The sequence below is a fragment of the Muntiacus reevesi genome, chromosome 19 (genome assembly GCF_963930625.1).
Source record: "Muntiacus reevesi chromosome 19, mMunRee1.1, whole genome shotgun sequence".
NCBI classification, from domain to species: Eukaryota; Metazoa; Chordata; class Mammalia; order Artiodactyla; family Cervidae; genus Muntiacus; species Muntiacus reevesi.
The window spans coordinates 49,818,421-49,839,223 of NC_089267.1; the positions used below are offsets into that span (position 1 = coordinate 49,818,421).

General features: G+C 37.6%; 1 non-coding gene across 1 annotated transcript; it reads left to right on the top strand.

The window, feature by feature from the left end:
- The first annotated feature begins 16,527 nt into the window (after nucleotides 1–16,527).
- On the top strand, nucleotides 16,528–16,634 carry LOC136150980 (U6 spliceosomal RNA). Its single transcript, XR_010659968.1, has one exon. It is a non-coding gene; the product is annotated as a U6 spliceosomal RNA (small nuclear RNA).
- The last annotated feature ends 4,169 nt before the right edge of the window (nucleotides 16,635–20,803 follow it).

A 20,803-nucleotide genomic window follows, 5' to 3' on the forward strand; every position in this document is an offset into this window, starting at 1 on the left:
AACATTTATTATTCTTATGCTTTGACCTGTTCTGTAGATTCTTTCGGATTTTTTTCTTTTGTTTCCTTCCCCTTTCTGTTGCAGTTTTTTATTTTATTGGCACTATGATATCTAAGCTTTTGAGCTTTTTTTTTCCCCCCCTCAAGTCACATTTTTATTGTTGCTATAAACCTCTGTCTCTATGTTGGGCTTTTGCAGTTCTGGGGAGTTTTTTGTTTGTTTGTTTGTTTTTTTCTCTTTTTTTAGTTTCAATTTTTTAGACCTATTATTATTTTTCTCTACATTTATTCTTTTGTTTGCTTTTCCTACTGTTCTTTTCCCCTTGCAGTTAATCTTTAACATTTATAAATCTTCTTTATCTACTTCTGTTTAACTTTGCATATCTAGTCTTTTTTTTCTGACTTTAGTCTCAACATACTTGTTAGTTTTATTTTCATTGCTTTATACCCCAATTGGCTTTAGTTTACCTTGCTTTAGTTTTGTTTTCCAGTTTGTGCTTTAGTTAGTGTTGTTCTGGTAGACATGATTTTTGGTTCCCTTTGTTTGTCAGGTCAATCTATTGTACTTTATTTTTGTTGGATTGTTTCAATTTTACTTATGGGTATATATGTAAATGTGTATATTCAATCACACTTTTTATTGTTGTTATAAACCTCTGCCTTTACATTGGGCCTTTGCAGTTCTGTGGAGTTTTCCTTTTTTTCCTTTTCTCTTTCTTCTTCCATTTTATTTTTTCTCTTTTTTATAATCTTAATTTTTAAATTTAATTTTAATTTACATTAAAATTTTAATTAAATTTTAATTTTTAATTTTCTTAAACCTATTATATTTTTCTACATTTATTGCTTTATTTACTTTTCCCACTGTTCTTTTGCCTTTACAGTTAGTCTTTAATGTATATAAACCTTCTTCATCTACCTCCATTTAACTTTGCATAGCTATTCTTTCTTTTCTTTCTTCTCATCAGGAAAACACTCAGGCTGAACACTCTTTGACATAAATCAAAGCAAGATCCTCTATGACCCACCTCCTAGAGGAATGGAAATAAAAACAAAAGTAAATAAGTGGGATATGATTAAACTTAAAAGCTTTTTCACAGCAAAGGAAACTATGAGCAAGGTGAAAAGACAACCCTCAGAATGGGGGAAAACAATAACAAATGAAACAGTTGACAAAGGATTAATTTCCAAAATATAAAGGCAGCTCATACAATTCAATACTGGAAAAACAAACAACCCAATCAAAAAGCAAGAAAAAGACCTAAACAGACATTTCTCCAAAGACATACAGATGGCTAACACACACATGAAAAGATGCTAAACATCACTAATTATTAGAGAAATGCAAATCAAAACCACAAATAGATATCACCTCACACCAGTCAGAATGGCCATTATCAAAAAGTCTACAAACAATAAATGCTGGAGAGAGTGTGGAGGAAAGGGAACACTCTTGCACTGTTGGTGGGAATGTAAATTGATACAGCCACTATGGAAGGCGGTATGGAGACTCCTTAAAAAACTAGGAATAAAACCACCATATGACCCAGCAATCTCACTCCTAGGCATATACCCTGAGGAAACCAAAATTGAAAGAGACACATGCATCCCATTGTTCATTGCAGCACTATTTACAATAGCTAGAACATGGACGCAACCTAGATGTCCATCAACAGATGAATGGATAAAGAAGCTGTGGTACATATACACAATGGAATATTACTCAGTCACGAAAAGGAATGCATCTGAGTCATTTCTGATGAGGAGGATGAACCTAGAACCTATTATACAGTGTGAAGAGAGTCAGAAAGAGAAGGATAAATATCGTATTCTAACGCACATATACGGAATCTAGAAAAATGGTACTGAAGAATTTACTTCCAGGGCAGTAGTTAAGAAACAGAGTTAGGGAATAGACTTGTGGACATGGGGAGAGGGGAGAGGGTGAGATGTATGGAAAAAGTAACATGGAAACTTCATTACCACGTGTAAAATAGATAGCCAACGGGAATTTGCTGTGTGGCTCAGGAAACTCAAACAGGGGCTCTGCATCACCCTAGAGGGGTGGGATAGGAGGGAGATGGGAGAGAGGCTCAAAAGGGAGGGGATATATGTATACCTATGGCTGCTTCATGTTGAGGTTTCACAGAAAACAAAATTCTGTAAAGCAATTATCCTTCAATAAAAAAATAAATTTAAAACAACATATTTATTCTACCCTCATACTTGATTGATGGCTTTGATTTGGTATAGCATTCTAGATAGTGAGTTATTTGCTTTCAAAATTTTGAAGGTGTTGATATATTATTGCTACTGGTGTTGCTGCTTAGAACTTCAAAGCTGTATGATGCCTCATTTTTTTTTAATGTGATCTTTTTTCTTTCCTGTCTTCACAAAAAGTTATAGAATCTTCTCTTTGTCTTCATTTTGTTATTTCTAATTTTTTTTCTATTTTAGACATAGTATTTTATATATCTTAATTCCATATTCCTACCTTGCCTGCACCTTCCCTCTTCCCACTTCTAATCACTAAATCATTGGCTATATCTGTGAGTCTGTTGCTGTTTTGCTATATAAATTCATTTGTTTTATTTTTTTGATTCTACGTATAAATGCTATCACACAATATTTATCTTTCTCTGACTTATTTCACTAAGCATAACATTCTCTAGCCCATTCACATTGCTGCAAATGGCAAAATTTCATTCTTTTTGAACCATTCTTGTATCCCAAGTCCACTTGATCAAGAACTGTGCTTCCCTTTTCTTATCTTTTTCTTTCTTATTTTTTTTTATCAACATTTTGCTCTACTCTATGGGGTAGATATCTTCTAAGTTTTCAATAGTGGTTAAGAAATTTCTGCTAGAATATTTTAGAATTTGAAGGTTTTTTTTTTTTTTTTTTCCCGTTTAAAATGTTCTCCTGTTCTTGTTTCATGAATGCAACAACTTCTTTTATATTTCTGAGGTTTTCAGTGATGGTTGCCTAGATTGTGTTTCCTCCTAGCTGTTTATGTCAGGTTGTTTTATTTCTTCCACCCTTGTTTGAGCTTTTGCCTAGATATTTAATAGTTCTTGATTGTCTAGTCATGATTTGTGATGAAGGAGTAAAAAGATGATTCATGATTTTGAATGCATGAATGCCTTTTTCATATTTGAACTTCAAATTTCACCCTGAGTGAGTCTGTTGTTAGGGAACTCTCTTAGATATTTCCTTTAAGAAAGTCAATTTCTCTGCCTGGACAGTGAATGCCTAGCTGCTGGAGTCTTTGGAAGCTGAATGAGATCAGGGGAAAGTGGGATCTGCAGTCAAATTTCAGTGGGTTCAAAGTTACTAAATCTGCCTATACTTTATGCACTTCACTCTGTCTCATGTCCTCAGCCTTTTTCTTTTAAAATAAATATTAAAGAAAAACAAACAAACAAAAAAAGAAAAACAAACAAACAACTAAGATCATGGCATCCAGTCCCATCACCTCATGGCAAATAATAGGGAAAAAAGTGGAAGCAGTGACAAATTTTATTTTCTTGGGCTTCAAAATCATTGTGGACAGTAAATACAGCCATGAAATTAAAAGATGCTAGCTCCTTGGAAGGAAAACGATGACAAACCTAGACAGTGTGTTAAAAAGCAGAGGCATCACTTTGCCGACAAAGGTCTGTGTAGTCAAAGTATGGTTTTTGCAGGAGTCATCTATGAATGTGAGTTGAACCATAATGAAGGCAGTGCACCAAAGGATTGATGCTTTCAAACTGTGGTGCTGGAGAAGACTCTTGAGAGTCCCTCGGACAGCAAGGAGATCAAACCAGTCCATCCTAAAGGAAATCAACCCTGAATATTCATTGAGAGGAATGTTTTAGCCTCCTTTTCTTTAAACATTTAGTTACTGTAATTTTAGTAGAGTTTGGAGGAGTGAAATAAGATGAAAGTTTTCAATCTGCTGTCCTAATCTGGAATGTACAGGAAGGTTTTCAGCCCATCTCTTTCACAAGAAGTCCTATTTTAAAGCTATGTTTAATTTTAAGATTTAAAGAGAATAGTGGTTATTTGGTATAACATCCTAATTTTACAGATCAGGTAACTAAGGTGCAGAAACTTTTATCATTTGCTGGCTGAGAGTAATCCAGGTACAGAGATAGAATTTGTATCATATTTGTTTTATATTGTTGAATGACAAATAGAGATGTGACAAAGAGAAAATATGAGATACAGAAATAAAATGAGGTATAAAAGATGTAAATTTGAGGTATACCTCTTTAAGGGTTTTTTGTGACCTTTATCCTAAGGAAAATTTCTGCTCATGTGATAATGAACAGAGAAATACCCCTACTGATATAAATAATTGTATTGAAATACTGTATCTAAGAGTAAATTTAGATACAATATAGCAATGGAAAGATACCCTGCTTAGTTTTTTTCTTTTTTTTTTTTTTAACATGTATACATTTACACGTTTTAAAGTTACATTACTCATTTTAAAGTTATTTTGCTCTGGAAGTCCAGGCTATTGAGTTGTTTTTGTGTGAAATTTTCCAGGTTTATAAGTGTGGCAATGAAAAGGAATGTAGAGAAAACTGGCAGCATACAGCCTTTGTGGGTGGTCGTATTTTAAAACAGATGGAAAACTAAATATTTAAAGGCATGTTTTCCAATGACATACAAACATTTCAGAGTAAGACAATTACATTTTGAAAATTATGATAAAAACGTTCTTTCTAAGAATCTGAATCACTCTTAAGACGAATCTGTTTTTGAAAACCTTATACAAATGTTCTGCCACACCGGATATTTTGTCATTTTGATGTTTCAATTTAGCTTCCCTGAGAGACAGAGTTCTTTGTGCTTTTCTAAATTTATATAAACATCCTGCTGATACACACAATCAGATTCAGGGCTCTGGACAGCATCAACACTAAATAAATATTGCCTGACTGACAGAAAATAGGAGACATGGTGTAGAGATGTTTGAAGGGATTTTTTTTTAAAATAACAAACTATTGCAAAAAATGAACATATAGAGTTCTTAAGTAAAAATAGAAATTATGACTTGGGTATGTAAAGGTTTTCATTGTTGTTGTTGTTGCGCTATTTTTGCATGTTAACTGTGTCATGTCTACTAAACATATCTAGGGAGTTTTTCCTCTCTGGCTAGGACTGCACGGAGTCTGCTGTTACAGCTAAATAAATATAGTAAGAGGACATTTATTCACAATATGTCTGTGCAAATGGCTGCCAGCGGTCTCAGTGACTGAGAGTGCATGTGTTTAGAATTGTCTTGAACAAGGAAAGGATTTCTCTGTGTCATTGTGAGCTGTAGCCAAGTTCACTTAAAACCTTTTACTGTTACCAGTTTGCAGGCCCAAAGTGGTTTCTGTTTCACCTAGGATTCATTTGAAAAATATCTGATTTAGATGTCGTAACAAATGACAGCCCTATTAAAACTCTCTGGATATACATTAAAGAATTTCAGGAGAGCTGGCACAGAGCTGAGTCGGGGGACCTGAATCCTCGAGCTTTTATACCTGTGGGAGGACATTCAAAACAATTACTGCCCTTCAGCTGGAGGCAGGCTTTGATTCTCTGTTCTAATCAGGCCTTTGATCTTTCCAACACCTAACTTGGTTTCCCCAGCATGTGATTTCTTTGAAAAGGAATATCTAACTGTAACAATATCTCCTCGGCTTGTTCCAAAGCATGCTCCACAGATAGCACATGTGTCCAGAAAGATGTTGATAGGCATTCTGGGGAAGTAAAGAGTTTTAGCTAAAATCAGTTTGGACTGCTGCTGACTGAATGCCAGCTTGCAGGGTCACGGTCTCAGGGCCTCTTTATCCCGCTAGCCCTGGCTGGGGCAGCCAGCTTTACATGGTATCACTCCGATAGACCATCCAGTCTCTCCTGACACATGCAGTCTGGAAAGGCCAGGGGGCTAACCCCTCATAGGGTCCATGCTCAGGGCCAACAGGCCACAGGACCCAGAGGATAAGGGCTCTGTTCGCCACCCTTCTCACTGCTGAAGCTTATTCTACGTGGCTCTGCAGAGGCGTCCAGGGAGATCTAGCCCACTTTCCTACTGCAGTGGCTGGCTCCATTACATACCCTTGTATTGATTTCTTCCTTCCCTGTGTTACTATTCCCATCCTCTGGTTCTCTGGGATCACTCCCCCAAGTTAAAGCCCTTGTCTCACAGATTCTGCTTTGGACAGGGGGAGAAGCAGGCTAGGGCAGGCTAGTCATGATGTACGTTAGCTTATTGAAGTCTTCTGAGAGCTCCTGCAGTTAAAAAAAAAAACCAAACAAAACAAGCACACAAACAAGAAACAAAACTAAAGACTCGTTCAGCACTGCTTCCCAGTTTATAGCTGCTGCTGATCAGTTGCTCAGCCATGTCCAACTCTTTGCGACCCCATGGACTGCAGCACGCCAGGCTTCCCTGTCCTTCACTCTCTCCCAGAGTTTTCTCAAATTCATGTCCATCGAGTCATTGATGCCATCCAACCGTCTTATCCTATGTCGCCCCCTTCTCCTCCTGTCCTCAATCTTTCCCAGCATCAGGATCTTTTCCAATGAGTCAGTTGTTCACATCAGGTGGCCAAAGTATTGGAGCTGTGGAGTTAGAAAAACTTTTTTATTTTTTCTCACTCAGCTTGTTAATGAACAGGAGATCTTCAAATCCTGGACCAGGGCTGGCTTCATGGGTGTGTGTGGCCTGTGCCGTAGCATCAGGCTCTGTGCTTAGAAGGGCCCTGAGCCTGGTTTTAATCTCTGCTGCCAGCTTTTTGAAGTTCTCGGCAATTTATGAAAAAGGGGCTTCACATTTTTTGTTTTGCACTAGCTTTGCAAATTATATAGCTGGTTCTGGCCAGAGCTAAGCTAGAAAGAAATTTAGACCTTTGCAGTCCTATAGTCCTTGAAGTTGAAAGAACCCTGCACTAAAACATGGGTCTTTAATCTTTTCTTTGCGGTTTTTTATTTTATGTAGGTAGATTAGTGATTGGGCCTTCCTGGGCTTCAGTTTGGTAATGTCTGATAGATGAGACCAGCCGCTCTCAACCCTCCCTGCACATTAAAATGATCTGAGGAGCTTTGAGAAATATCAGGTCTGAATGGAACTGGGTCAGCAGTATTTGAAAACTCACTCTGGTGGTTGGGATTCTCAGCCAGTGTTGAGAACCCAGGACAAAATGATGCCTGAACTTCCACCCAGCTCTGATGCTATGTGTATAAGATTAGATACAGGCTCAGACTTCACAAGCTTCCACAGTTCTCATTTTATAACACAGGATAAATTACCAAGAGAACATTGAGAGCTGTTCGAAGTACAGTAGAGTCTAGGGAGAAAAGTTTAAATTTTCACGCATGTGTGCGAAGTTGCTTCAGTAGTGTCCAACTCTTTGCAACCCTATGGACTGTAGCCCACCTGGCTCCGCTATCCATGGGATTCTCCAGGCAAGAATTCTGAAGTGGGTTGCCATGCCCTCCTACAGAGGATCTTCCCAACCCAGGGCCTGAACTTGTGTCTCCTATGGCTCTTGCATGGCAGGTAGATTCCTTACTGCTGAGCCACTGGGGAAGCCCTTCAGTTTTCACAGGACCTTATTATTGGACAGTATCTTGGAAGGTTACAGTCCATTTTTACAACTAATATAAATAGTGTTTGTAACACTTCAGCTGTATAGACAGAAGCACAATAAAAAGAGTTAAGGGAAAGGGAAGCAAAGTTCAGAAGAAAGAGGAAATCCAGATGGCTTTACTGTTAAGAGCTACTCCAATATGTTATGAAAACAAACAAAAGTAAGCAAGCAAATAAAACCTCTTCATTTCAAGGTCAGAAATATAGCTCCAGATAGAAGAATCCCCGGGACCATCTTGAGGTTTGCAGAACTTTGGGGGGTATAGAATGTTTTTAACTGGGGAGAGAATAAGTCCAAATCAAGGAGAAAACTGAAGAGGGAAACAATCATGTAAAAATGAATTAATTTGCTTCCTCTGTCTAAAATGTGGCAAAACTTGAATTGATATGCAAAATAGACTTATGAATAGTATTTGATGGATATAAAATATGCATCTGAATTCTCTCCCAGAGTTTTCTCTGATAATATGGAAGGAAACTAACAAATAATAATAATTTGCTGTCTGATGAAAGCCGGAATTATTTTGTTGTTCTTGTTGCTAAGTCATGCCCAACTTTTGCAACCCCATGGACTGCAGCCCAGCAGGTTCCTCTGTCCATGGGGTTATCCCGGCAAGAATACTGGAGTGGGCTGCCATTTCCTTCTCCTGGGAATCTTCCCGACCCAGGAATTGAACCTGCATCTCCTGCATTGCCAAGTGGCTTCTTTACCACTGAGCCTTCAGGGAAGCCCTGGAGTCATTTTAGAATCTAACTTTTACATTATTAAGATGTGTTTCATTGTGTTTTCCTCACATACCAATTATTTTTCTGGGGAGGAGGCAGTTAGTTGTCTGCTATTTTTCTGACTATGTGTTTGGCTGTTTTTTCCACCTAGGACCTCTGGACACTTGATGAGAAGAAAACCACTTTTATTTATTATCACCCGTGAAAGTTTATTTACTTAAGTGCAGAGTGCATCAGTGAGAGGTCCATAAAAATAAGTCTCTATTTTCTTTTCTTTTAAACAATAATTATCTGAGACTACACTCTGTGCCTTCACCAGCTGGTTTCCGCATTACATGTGGTGCTGCCGCATGCGAGTATTACGTCCAGAGCCCTGCATGCCCTGGGCTACCCAGGCTGTTTATTCTATCTTCTCCGTCTTTTTCACCTCAGAAATCTGAGTCTTCCCCTGGAAGCACAATCAGGTCAGTGAATTAGATGATATAAGCTGCAAATCTTGTGTCCTCTTTCTACCTGCCAGATTTGGTAACAGGGTCTTCCTCTGTGCTTCTGCCTGCCTCTCGAGAATGTGTCAAGATTTGGATGAGTCCATCACCCTCAGATACATTTTCTATTCAAAACCTAATGTTTGTTTGTTGCTGTGAAGGCTCAGGTGGGCTTTATTCAGTTTTGGTGAAAGAAATGAGATTGACAGTCCTAACTGTCCTGTGGGTCAGGAGGATGGGCTTCTGTTTGGAAATTAAATAAATGAAAGAGAACAGAAAACAGCTTCAATTTTTATTTTTGTAAAATCTGACACAGAGGCTTCATTGATATTCTGTATACTCAGAGAATATGTCAGTGGAATGACATGCTGAAGAGATTACATTAAGTGGAGAGAAAATTATTCTGGAGGAATCTAGGAATATTTTGCTGATTCTTCACTCCATGACTTAGCTATATTTCACTTCTACAGTTTTTTTAAGCCAACAGTAAAAGAGTAGCATATTCCCGATTAATATGCCATATCTTGCTTGAGCATATGTGTTATGCCTATCACTATTTTTATTTATAGTATTCATATGTATTTAATAGATGGAGAAATTGGGTTCAGAAAGCTTAAACATTGTACCTGTAGTCACTTCATCTAGAGCTCAGGTCTTTTTATTTAAGTATTTGCTGGTTGATCATTGTGACTTTCAGGTAGTTTTATAGTCTGGGCTGTTTTATTTCATATATATCTTTTAAATTATATATTTATATTTATTAAAAATATATAAAATCCCATAGAGAGATCCTTTTCTCTTTGATATCTATCTATATACAAACTATAACAAAAATGTGCTCAATAAGGCAGGCAGATTATAGTTTTGCTTATAGATAGATATACAAAACTATAACAAAAATGTGCTCAATAAGGCAGGCAGATATCTGCCTGACTTATTGAGCACATTTTTGTTGATGAAATACTTAATGGAAACAATATAGTAGTGAATTTTTCAGTGACCGATTAAGTAACTTAAGTATAAAATTTCAGTTCTTTGAGTATCTGTTGAAGTGAGCTTTACATACACATGGTATACAATCCACTTTCTCATTAGTTCCCTTTGGAACTGATACAGTGTTTTTATAGCATAGGCCCTCCTTTGAACTTGCAAACTGTCATCTTCCCTTTATTGAAGGCTTAGCAGTTCTTGAGACAGCAAAAGTGTTTCTTATATTTAGTAAGCTCAGCAGAACAATAAGAATTTTTTCCAGCCTTGGAATTTTATAGTAGGAACTACAGTCACTCTTTTCTGAACTCACAATAACTTTGGTGTGCTTTAAATGGAGAATTCTGTAACATGTACAGAAAACATGTTTTTTTTCTGTGTAACATGCAAAAACATGTGTAAAAAATGAATTTTACACATAGGAAAAGGATGCACTTTAGTAGAGTGGTCATATACCAGTTTAGGGGTAAACATGAAATGAATAATGAGTGATATTCCCATAGAGATAATAAAAAGAAATATCCAGCTTTTTATATACATATGTATAGCTTAGATATGCTGCTTATAAATATGTTGTTTATATATATAAGATCTATTATGGTTTATTAACATTTTGGCACAGGAGTAGACTAAGAAGACAATATTTTTTATGAAGTCCTTACCTGGATAGTCTCTGGGGGTCTAATCCAAATCCTACCCCTAACCCACACCTGTCATTTGACAGGTTAGTTACCTTGCATATGTCAGATCCTGGGGCTCCATCTGGGTATCTATTCTCCTTGATCTCTCTACTTTTTTACTTTTCTCTTCCTCTCCTCCTTGGGAAACGTCCTTTTTCTCTTGGACTTGGGGTCTCTGAAACGTTGGTTCTCCTCCTGTCTCCATCATTGTGTTTTCACCCTGTCTTCTTTCCTCTTTCTCTCCTGGTCCCGCTTTGTAGCTGCTGCCCAGCTGAGCCCTCAGACCATTACTATTTCTCTTTCTCACTCCTTCAGCTGTCATTCATGTGCATGTCTTCAACTTTCTCTTCTGCTTCTATATATAAAGCTTTTGAAATGGATTTCAGTGGACTTTCCTTTCTCAAATACTTCTTTTTCATTCCCTGTGGTCCAGTCTTGTTAAGGCTAAGAGACCAGTAATTATTGCTCTAAGGAAGGAAAGAAGAGATACTGTCTACAACTCAAACATCTTTGTTCACCTTTTAATTTCAAATCTGACACTTAAAAAGCCATAGAGAGGCAAGAGGTTTAAAAGCCAAGGGATTGTTTTTAAAAACTCAGATAAGTCTGGAAAATTCAGGGTTTCCAAATGTATAGCCTAAGGGAACCTGCATGAGTCTCAGAAAAGTCCGTGTTGAATACTGGAATGAATAGTAACAAAGATGAAGGCAGGTGGCCTGGGCAGTTGGTCCTGATAAAAATTACACTGGATTGAGTACATATTGTAATGATGCAGAGAAAGCAACTGAGAATCCCAAGGTCCCTAAGAGGCAGAGGACATAGAAGGGCTGGGAGGAACGTGGGAGAGCTTTCATACAGTTGAGATATGAGGTGGTTAGAATGAGAATGAAGTGGCTGCACCATCCTGCAGCTGTAGGCCATGGCACCTGGAACAACGCAATAGTGATGCTCAGACGTCCACATGGGATGCTCTCAATTCAGCAGAGATGAGTTAAAGACCCCCAGGGACCTGGTGGGCCATGGCGCAGCTCAGCAGGCACATGAAGACTCAGGAGATGGCAGAAGGACTGGGCATTCCTCCCCGTCAAAGCCACATGGATATATATATGGATTCTAGAATCCAGATGCAAAATTGGAAAGAGGAGGAAAGGAGATCAATTAAGAGAGAGAGAAGTCTTTATACCTAGATTCTTATCCCAATGAGGCTCTTTTAAAATCAGAAATGTCTACAATACATTTGATTAGCAAGAGCAGATATGTTCCCCATCAACAAATATGTCTACCATCTACTAACTGTAGTTGGCTGCGTGTACTTAGATTTGTGGTAAAGAGAAAAAGACTATATTCTTGCTTGCATGGATTCACAGTTAGTTGGCACTATTTCCACGTCATCTTTGTCTCTCTAGTAGTAAGGGCTTATTTGTTTAATGGGTATGACATCACCATGCTAAACTCAGTGTGTGCAACACAACTAATAATCTTCCTTAGCACTTACTATTCGGCCTAAATTCTCTTAATTATACTTAAAAAATTGAAATATAGTTGATTTATAATATTGTATTAGTTTCAGGTGTAAGGCAAATATATATAGATACATATTTTTTCAGATTATTTCCAAGTATAAGTTATATAATGTATTGAATATATTAATAGTTCCTTGTGCTATATAGTAAATCCTTATAACTTCAGTTGATCTTCTTACACTCATAACTTATGTATCTTCTTTGAATTTTTCTTCCTTTTTCTGAGTTCCTCGGAGATAATCTCCAATTATCTTCATGTGTTCCTTTCTCATTGCTACCACAATTGTTTAGAAAGCTGTGAATAAATGTAACATCATGATTTATCTCCAAATGATTTTATTTCCATCGCTATCTTAGAAATGATCAATGCGTGCAGGGGATATTCCTGATTATTTAGTACAGCCCTCAAATTTCCTGATACCTTATATTTTAGGTAACAAATTACCACAAACAGAGTGACTTAAGAAAACAGACATTCAATATCTTCCAGTTCTGGAGGTCAGAAGCCTAAAATCAAGGAGTTGGCAGGGCTGGGTTCCTTCATGGGAGAATCTGTTCCCTTTTTTTTTCAGATTGTAGAGGCCACCTGGGCCACCTGCATTTCTTGGCTTATGGTCCCTTTCTCTTATCATCAAACCTCTTGCTTTTATTGTAACATTTCTTTCTACTCACTCTGATCTCCTTCAGTTCAGTTCAGTCGCTCAGTTGTGTCAGACTCTTTGTGACCCCATGAACCACAGCACAATGAAAGTCAGTCACTGTTTCCCCATCTATCTGCCATGAAGTGATGGGACCGGATGCCATGATCTTAGTTTTCTGAATGTTGAACTTTAAGCCAGCTTTTTCATTCTCCTCTTTCACTTTCATCAAGAGGCTCTTCAGTTTTTCTTCACTTTCTGCCATAAGGGTGCTGTCATCTGCATATCTGAGGTTACTGATATTTCTCCCGGCAATCTTGATTCCAGCTTGTGCTTCATCCAGCCCAGTGTTTCTCATGATGTACTCTGCATGTAAGTTAAATAAGCCGGGTGACAATATACAGCCTTGACGTACTCCTTTTCCTATTTGGAACCAGTCTGTTGTTCCATGTCCAGTTCTAACTGTTGCTTCTTGACCTGCCTACAGGTTTCTCAAGAGGCAGGTCAGGTGGTCTGGTATTCCCATCTCTTTCAGAATTTTCCACAGTTTATTGTGATCCACACAGTCGATCTCCTTACATCCCTTTATAAAGACCCTTGTGTTTACACTGTACCATTTGGATAATTCAGGGTAATCTCTCAAAATTTTTACTTTGAATCACTTCTGCAAGGTCCCTTTGCTATAAAAGGTAACAAACACACGTTTCGGGGTTTGGACATGATGTCTTTTGGGGGCCCTTATTTTGTGTATCCCACACTCTGACCATTCTAATCTGTCTTTCAGTGTATCAACCTCGGCTCTAGTCAGAGCCTTCCAACCACTGTCCCATGGATGGACCCTGGGCATTCTCATTTCAACACCTTTGCTCTTGAGTTTTCCCATATCTGGAATGAATGCTTTTACTTAATGATGGCAGTCACTGAAATTCTACTCATTCTTTAGTTCTCAGCTTCCTTTCTCACTACCTCAACCCACTGTGTTTTCGTCTTCCCAACCTCTTGTAATTGTTATTTCATACATGTGTGAATGAAGGTGTTTTCTGTATTATATCTTGCATTTTTATTATAATTATCATGAAAAAATTTAATCAAGATATACAATGGATAAAGCTTTATGTTTAGATATTATGGGAAATGTAGACATATATAAAGGTGATTCCTGACCTAAGAGAATTTACACTCTGATAAGAAATAAAAAAGTGTTACTAGGTCAATGTGATGTGGTGGGAAAGAACACAGACGTTTTTTCATCATAACATCATGAGTTGAATTATAGCTCTAACTTGGGACAACTTATTTATCTCCACTGTAATTCACGTCTTCTCATATGTGAAATACAGATTTTTCACCATTAAGATTCAAAATGAGAAAAACTAATTGTAACATATCTGGTTCATAATATAAATTCAATAAATTTTCCTACGCAAGTTTTTAACACTTAAAAAAAAGTCTACAGGTGTTCAGAGGACAGGGAGACCATTCAGTCAGTCCGAGTAGGCTTTGTAGAGAAAGCGAGATTTGAGTTAGGTCTTGAAGTCTGGATATAATTTACTTCTTGGAGACAGAAAACACAATCCTGGACATGGGAATTTGGTTCCAAATGATGTATGCAAACAACCATTTGTGTGTGTGTAGGGGGGTGTGCAAGCATAGTACTCCTCTGCAAGTAACGCTTAAAATATAGGCTGAAGAATTTGAAGGACAGGCTAAGCGTTCATTCTGTTGTAAAAAGAGAGTAATTTCATTCAGAAGCCTTTGTTTAGGGCTTCATCATTTCTTACCTATGCTATTAAAAGCTCTATGATGATAGGAACCATATCTGTCTTGTGCATTTCATATCAGGACAGAGCTTGGCATGCAGTTAAGCACTCCAGAGATGTCTATTGAATAAACAGATAAGCACAGGAAGATAAACATTACCATATAATTATTATTTTTTCCTCTAGTATAGAACAAAATTATCTGAAGACAGAGATACCTTGTATCTCTTTTCCAAGCTTTTGTTCTTCCTAAAAACCAGTAGTGAGGACTATAAATGTAAGGAGATAAATTATCTATTGTGTTGGAAGCTGGAAATACCTATAAACATTTGAGTGCTTTTAAAAATACAGTAAACAGAAATATCTTGTGTTTTAAATCTCAAGGACATTTATGTGAAAAACTATTAGCTATTCATCTTTTTCATATGATTCTGAAACTTTGAGTGCTTTGGTAATTTATGGTGATAGTTTTGTATATGGACTCAGGAGGATGGGTTTCATAAATAATCAAGAAAAAATAAACAGATTCAATTTGCTGATGCTTTACAGTTTTAAACAATTTTATATTTTGCATAATTCATATTATCTCTCACCAAGTTTCTCTCTGCCCAGGAAGTCATAATGACTGTATGATGCATAAAATGCTTATTTCTTTGAAGAATGACTACTGAGTTGATGAGGGAAAAAAACCCCACATCATGGACACTAGAGAAAAATCTGTTGAATATCAGAGCCTGAATTGGTTTCTGATATCCAAACTTTTGTTTGAGAACTTTGGGTCTTATAATCTGCTAATAAACTGAAACTTCTTTTCTACTTTTAAAATATACTTTCTAACCAGCATAAGGAAGCAAGTTTAATCATTAATAGGTGGATAACCATGGCAACACCATAGTTACACTGTTATAATCAGCATCATTTTCTATCTGAACTAAGAATAGCATAACATGTTGAGAGTTTTTCTTTAAATATGATTTTTAAGACTGGAGGTTGGTAGATAAAAAGGTTTAAATGCCTCATATAATTGTTCAGCCAAAATTGTGTATTTTTTCACAGATAATGGAAGCAAGTTATTGAGATATCAATGATATCTACATCAAACATTACTTGGTATATTTCCCCCACATCCAGCTACATCTTAAAGGATATGTAAAAATTTTAATTAATAATGTTACTTAGGATTAGAGAAGTAGCTACTCCAGAGGTGGAAAAAAAAAAAAAAAAAAGAAAGACAGTCATGGAATTGGGGAAATGTAGAAACCTATTTTTTGACATATGTGGCAAAGCCTGCATCTAGCTGGTTACCACGAGACTGATTCTTGCCAGTGGAACATGAGAAGTTATGAGTATCACCATTGAGGCTGAGATGACCAGAGCAGGTGTCTCCTCCTTTCTTTTATCACTTGTCAGTTGTCCAGATGGAGAGGACCTAGCAATGGAAAGATGGTGGAGAGAAGTATATGTAGTTCTATAATCATTCCATAAAGCAGAGTCTACCACCTACCCTGACCATACCATTACATGGGCAAGAAAGTTTGTGTTAAGCTGCTGAAATTTACATGTTGTTTGTGCCAAGGATTCTCCTAAAACAAGGGATGGAAGACTTCAAAAGTCAAGGAAATTCCACCTTCTTCAGATGGTTCCGCCTTGGGAAGTAATACTGGCATGTATATAAAAATATATTCACAGATTTCACCACTTTTTCCTTTGTCCACTGAGCTGGGGCAGGGTCTGGGACATCCTGCCTCTTGCTGTTTCTACATCTGTGCTTCTGAGGTGTCTGTTCTAACCAGCAAAATCCACACCATATATCCTGCCTTGAATGCACGACAGAGAGCCAGCTTGTTTGAAGTGACTGTCAAAACCATCACAAGTGGACAAATTAAGAAGTTTAGCTAAGCTGCTACTTAAAACCAATTAACACTTTTTTTTTGCCAGTAAATATAAAGCTGGTAAAATAATTTCATTAATTTTCTTATTTACAAGTGTTTGAGTCTCAGTATTTAATTTACTTTTTGTATGGTGCAGAGATATTGATAAAATCCTTAATGAAACCTAGATTATTTTTATATACTTTTCTTTAACAGTATACTTAAGTGCTCGCTTCGGCAGCACATATACTAAAATTGGAATGATACAGAGAAGATTAGCATGGCCCCTGTGCAAGGATGATACGCAAATTCGTGAAGCGTTCCATATTTTTTCATCGCAGCAGTGTTTATAATAGCCAGGACATGGAAGCAACCTAGATGCCCATCAGCAGATGAATGGATAAGGAAGCTGTGGTACATATACACCGTGGAATATTACTCAGCCATTAAAAAGAATTCATTTGAATCAGTTCTAATGAGATGGATGAAACTGGAGCCCATTATACAGAGCGAAGTAAGCCATAAAGATAAAGATCATTACAGCATACTAACACATATATATGGAATTTAGAAAGATGGTAATGATAACCCTATATGCAAAACAGAAAAAGAGACACAGAAGTACAGAACAGACTTTTGAACTCTGTGGGAGAAGGTGAGGGTGGGATGTTTCGAAAGAACAGCATGTATATTATCTGTGGTGAAACAGATTACCAGCCCAGGTGGGATGCATGAGTCAAGTGCTCGGGCCTGGTGCACTGGGAGGACCCAGAGGAATCGGGTGGAGAGGGAGGTGGGGGGGGGGGATCGGGATGGGGAATACGTGTAACTCTATGGCTGATTCATATCAATGTATGACAAAACCCACTGAAAAAATAAATAAATAAATTAGTTGGTGTTAAAAAAAAATAGTATACTTAATATTCAAGAAGGAAAGAAATTGACAATTTCTAATTTAGAGTGAAAAAAATATTTCTTTTTAACATTTAGTGGTTCTGTGTAAACCTTAGGGATATTTATTCTCACATAGTAATTTTCAAATTAGCCAAAAGATCTTTTTTTTTCTTTCATTTTTTTCATTTATTTTTATTAGTTGGAGGCTAATTACTTTACAATATTGTAGTGGTTTTTGTCATACATTGACATGAATCAGCCATGGATTTACATGTATTCCCCATCCCCATCCCCCCTCCCACCTCCCTCTCTACCCGATCCCTCTGGGCCTTCCCAGTGCACCAGGCCCGAACACTTGTCTCATGCATCCAACCTGGGCTGGTGATCTGTTTCACTATAGATAATATACATGTTTTGATGGTGTTCTCTCGAAACATCCCACTCTCGCTTTCTCCCACAGAGTCCAAAAGTCTGTTCTGTACTTCTGTGTCTCTTTTTCTGTTTTGCATATAGGGTTATCATTACCATCTTTCTAAATTCCATATATATGTGTTAGTATGCTGTAATGATCTTTATCTTTATGGCTTACTTCGCTCTGTATAATGGGCTCCAGTTTCATCCATCTCATTAGAACTGATTCAAATGAATTCTTTTTAATGGCTGAGTAATATTCCATGGTGTATATGTACCACAGCTTCCTTATCCATTCATCTGCTGATGGGCCTCTAGGTTGCTTCCATATCCTGGCTATTATAAACAGTGCTGCGATGAACATTGGGGTGCACGTGTCTCTTTCAGATCTGGTTTCCTTGGTGTGTATGCCCAGGAGTGGGATTGCTGGGTCATATGGCAGTTCTATTTCCAGCTTTTTAAGAAATCTCCACACTGTTTTCCATAGTGGCTGTACTAGTTTGCATTCCCACCAACAGTGTAAGAGGGTTCCCTTTTCTCCACACCCTCTCCAGCATTTATTGCTTGTAGACTTTTGGATAGCAACCATCCTGACTGGCGTGTAATGGTACCTCATTGTGGTTTTGATTTGCATTTCTCTGGTAATGAGTGATGTGGAGCATCTTTTCATGTGTTTGTTAGCCATCTGTATGTCTTTGGAGAAATGTCTGTTTAGTTCTTTGGCCCATTTTTTGATTGGGCCATTTATTTTTCTGGAGTTGAGCTGCAGGAGTTGCTTGTATATTTTTGAGATTACTCCCTTGTCTGTTGCTTCATTTGCTATTATTTTCTCCCAATCTGAGGGCTGTCTTTTCACCTTGCTTATAGTTTCCTTTGTTGTGCAAAAGCTTTTAAGTTTCATTAGGTCCCATTTGTTTATTTTTGCTTTTATTTCCAATATTCTGGGAGGTGGGTCATAGAGGATCTTGCTGTGATTTATGTCAGAGAGTGTTTTGACTATGTTCTCCTCTAGGAGTTTTATAGTCTCTGGTCTTACATTTAGATCTTTAATCCATTTTGAGTTTATTTTTGTGTATGGTGTTAGAAAGTGTTCTAGTTTCATTCTTTTACAAGTGGTTGACCAGTTTTCCCAGCACCACTTGTTAAAGAGGTTGTCTTTGTTCCATTGTATATCCTTGCCTCCTTTGTCGAAGATAAGGTGTCCATAGGTTCGTGGATTTATCTCTGGGCTTTCTATTCTGTTCCATTGATCTATATTTCTGTCTTTGTGCCATACCATACTGTCTTGATGACTGTTAGCCAAAAGATCTTAGTTTTAAAATATTTCTTTAATAAATACAAAATGGGAAAGTCTTACAATCTTCTGCATCTTGGATCATTTATTTTTATATATTTTATTCAAGTATAGTTGGTTGATAATATGTTAATTTCTACTGTAGAACAAAATGATTCTTTTTCATATTTTTGGAGATCATCTATTTTGAGCTTAATTTTAAAAAGAAAATATACTTTCAGCTTTCTCTTAAAAAGTTATCTAAGAAGGTGTTGCTGAGAATATTTGTAAGAAAGTCACCCATAGGAAAATGACATATTGGATGATTTAAAAGTAGCTTTTCTACACAAAAGCCATTTCCCCCCTAGTTTTGGGTTTGTGGCTTTCTGCTTGGTTCATAGTAAGAAGTATTGGCAGTTCCAAAGTCAGGTATAAGGCACAGGTGAATTCTGTCTCTTGCAGAAGTGAGAGTGACAGGTAATCTTTGATTAAGTTTACTAAGAGGTGGAGAAGAGCAGGGAAAAGGCAGACAGAAAGATGTTGAGTGTATGGGTGCCTCCTCTCATCTTTTAGTGCTTTAAATGATAAAATCTTTTAATTTAACCTTTGGTTTCTGTAACAAGCCCCAAATATGTCCAGTTTGAAGAACTTATATTCCTTAAAAATTAATTACATATTGTTTTCAAGACCTCTCAGTAGTTTCTCATAACTACAACAACTGCAAAAGTGTTATAGAGAAAACTCAGCAAAAATAGTATTTTGCTTTCTTTTGTCTTTCACTGTCCCAGAGGATTAGAAATTATTCCAGTTATCTCTTTCTATGAAAGGGAGCACCTTCCCCCTCCAACTTAGTGGGATAAGGCAACAACCATCTTGTTTATCTTACACTTCCTAAGGGTCAGGAATTCACACGAGGCATTGTCTTTGCTTTGGGACCTCAGCTGGGTTGACTCAAATGGCTGGGGCTGGAGACACATATCTGGTGCATCACCAGGGCGGGCTCAAAGGCTGTGTCTGGGGAGATGCTCCCCTCCATGCAGTCTCTTCATGGTGTCCTTGGGGAAGCTGGACTTCTTACCTGATAAATGAGAGCTCCCCAGGAAAGTTTCCAGCCAATCAGACTGAAGTGCCATGATTTTGTGATTTATCCTCAGAAGTCACATGGTGTCTCTTCCTACCGGCTGTATTTGTCAAAGAAGCCGCAGCCTACCACATTCAAGGGGAGGAGACATAGACCCCTTCTCTTGATTGGAGAAAGATGGAAGTATCTGTGGCCTTGTCGTAACATGGCCATGGGAGGAACAGATGCAGATGAAACTGACGATCCAAGAAATATTTATGTAGGTCTGTCAGTATTCTGAAGGCCAGATGTTTGGATATCAAATTTTCTCCTTTGGACACCCCTACATTTCATACCCCTCTATTTTGTATTCCTGAGAATGTAAATTTAATTTTTCCTGTGATTTTCTATTTCTGAGCTGCAGCAAACATATACAAAGTAATATTAAATATTGTTCCCTCTGGGTTTAACTAAGGGCGTCCCTGGTTGCTCAGACAATAAAGAATATGCCTGCAAGGCAGGAGACCCAAGTTTAATCCCTAGGTTGGGAAGATCCCCTGGAGAAGGGAATGGCAACCCACTCCAGTATTCTTGCTTGGAGAATCCCATGGACAGAGGAACCTGGTGGGCTACAGTCCATGGGGTTGCAGACAGTCAGACACACCTGGGAAACGAACACTTTCAACCTCTGTGTTTTACTGGTGACAAGTTATCATTACCAAGACTAGAGAAAGTCTTGCTTGTGGAGTTGGACAGTGATACAATATTCTTTCCCTGGAAGAAAGGGAAGTGCTGTTGATCTAACTGGGGTAAATCTCAGTGTGTGATGTATTCCTTTTTATCAGCTTACACCGAGCTCATTG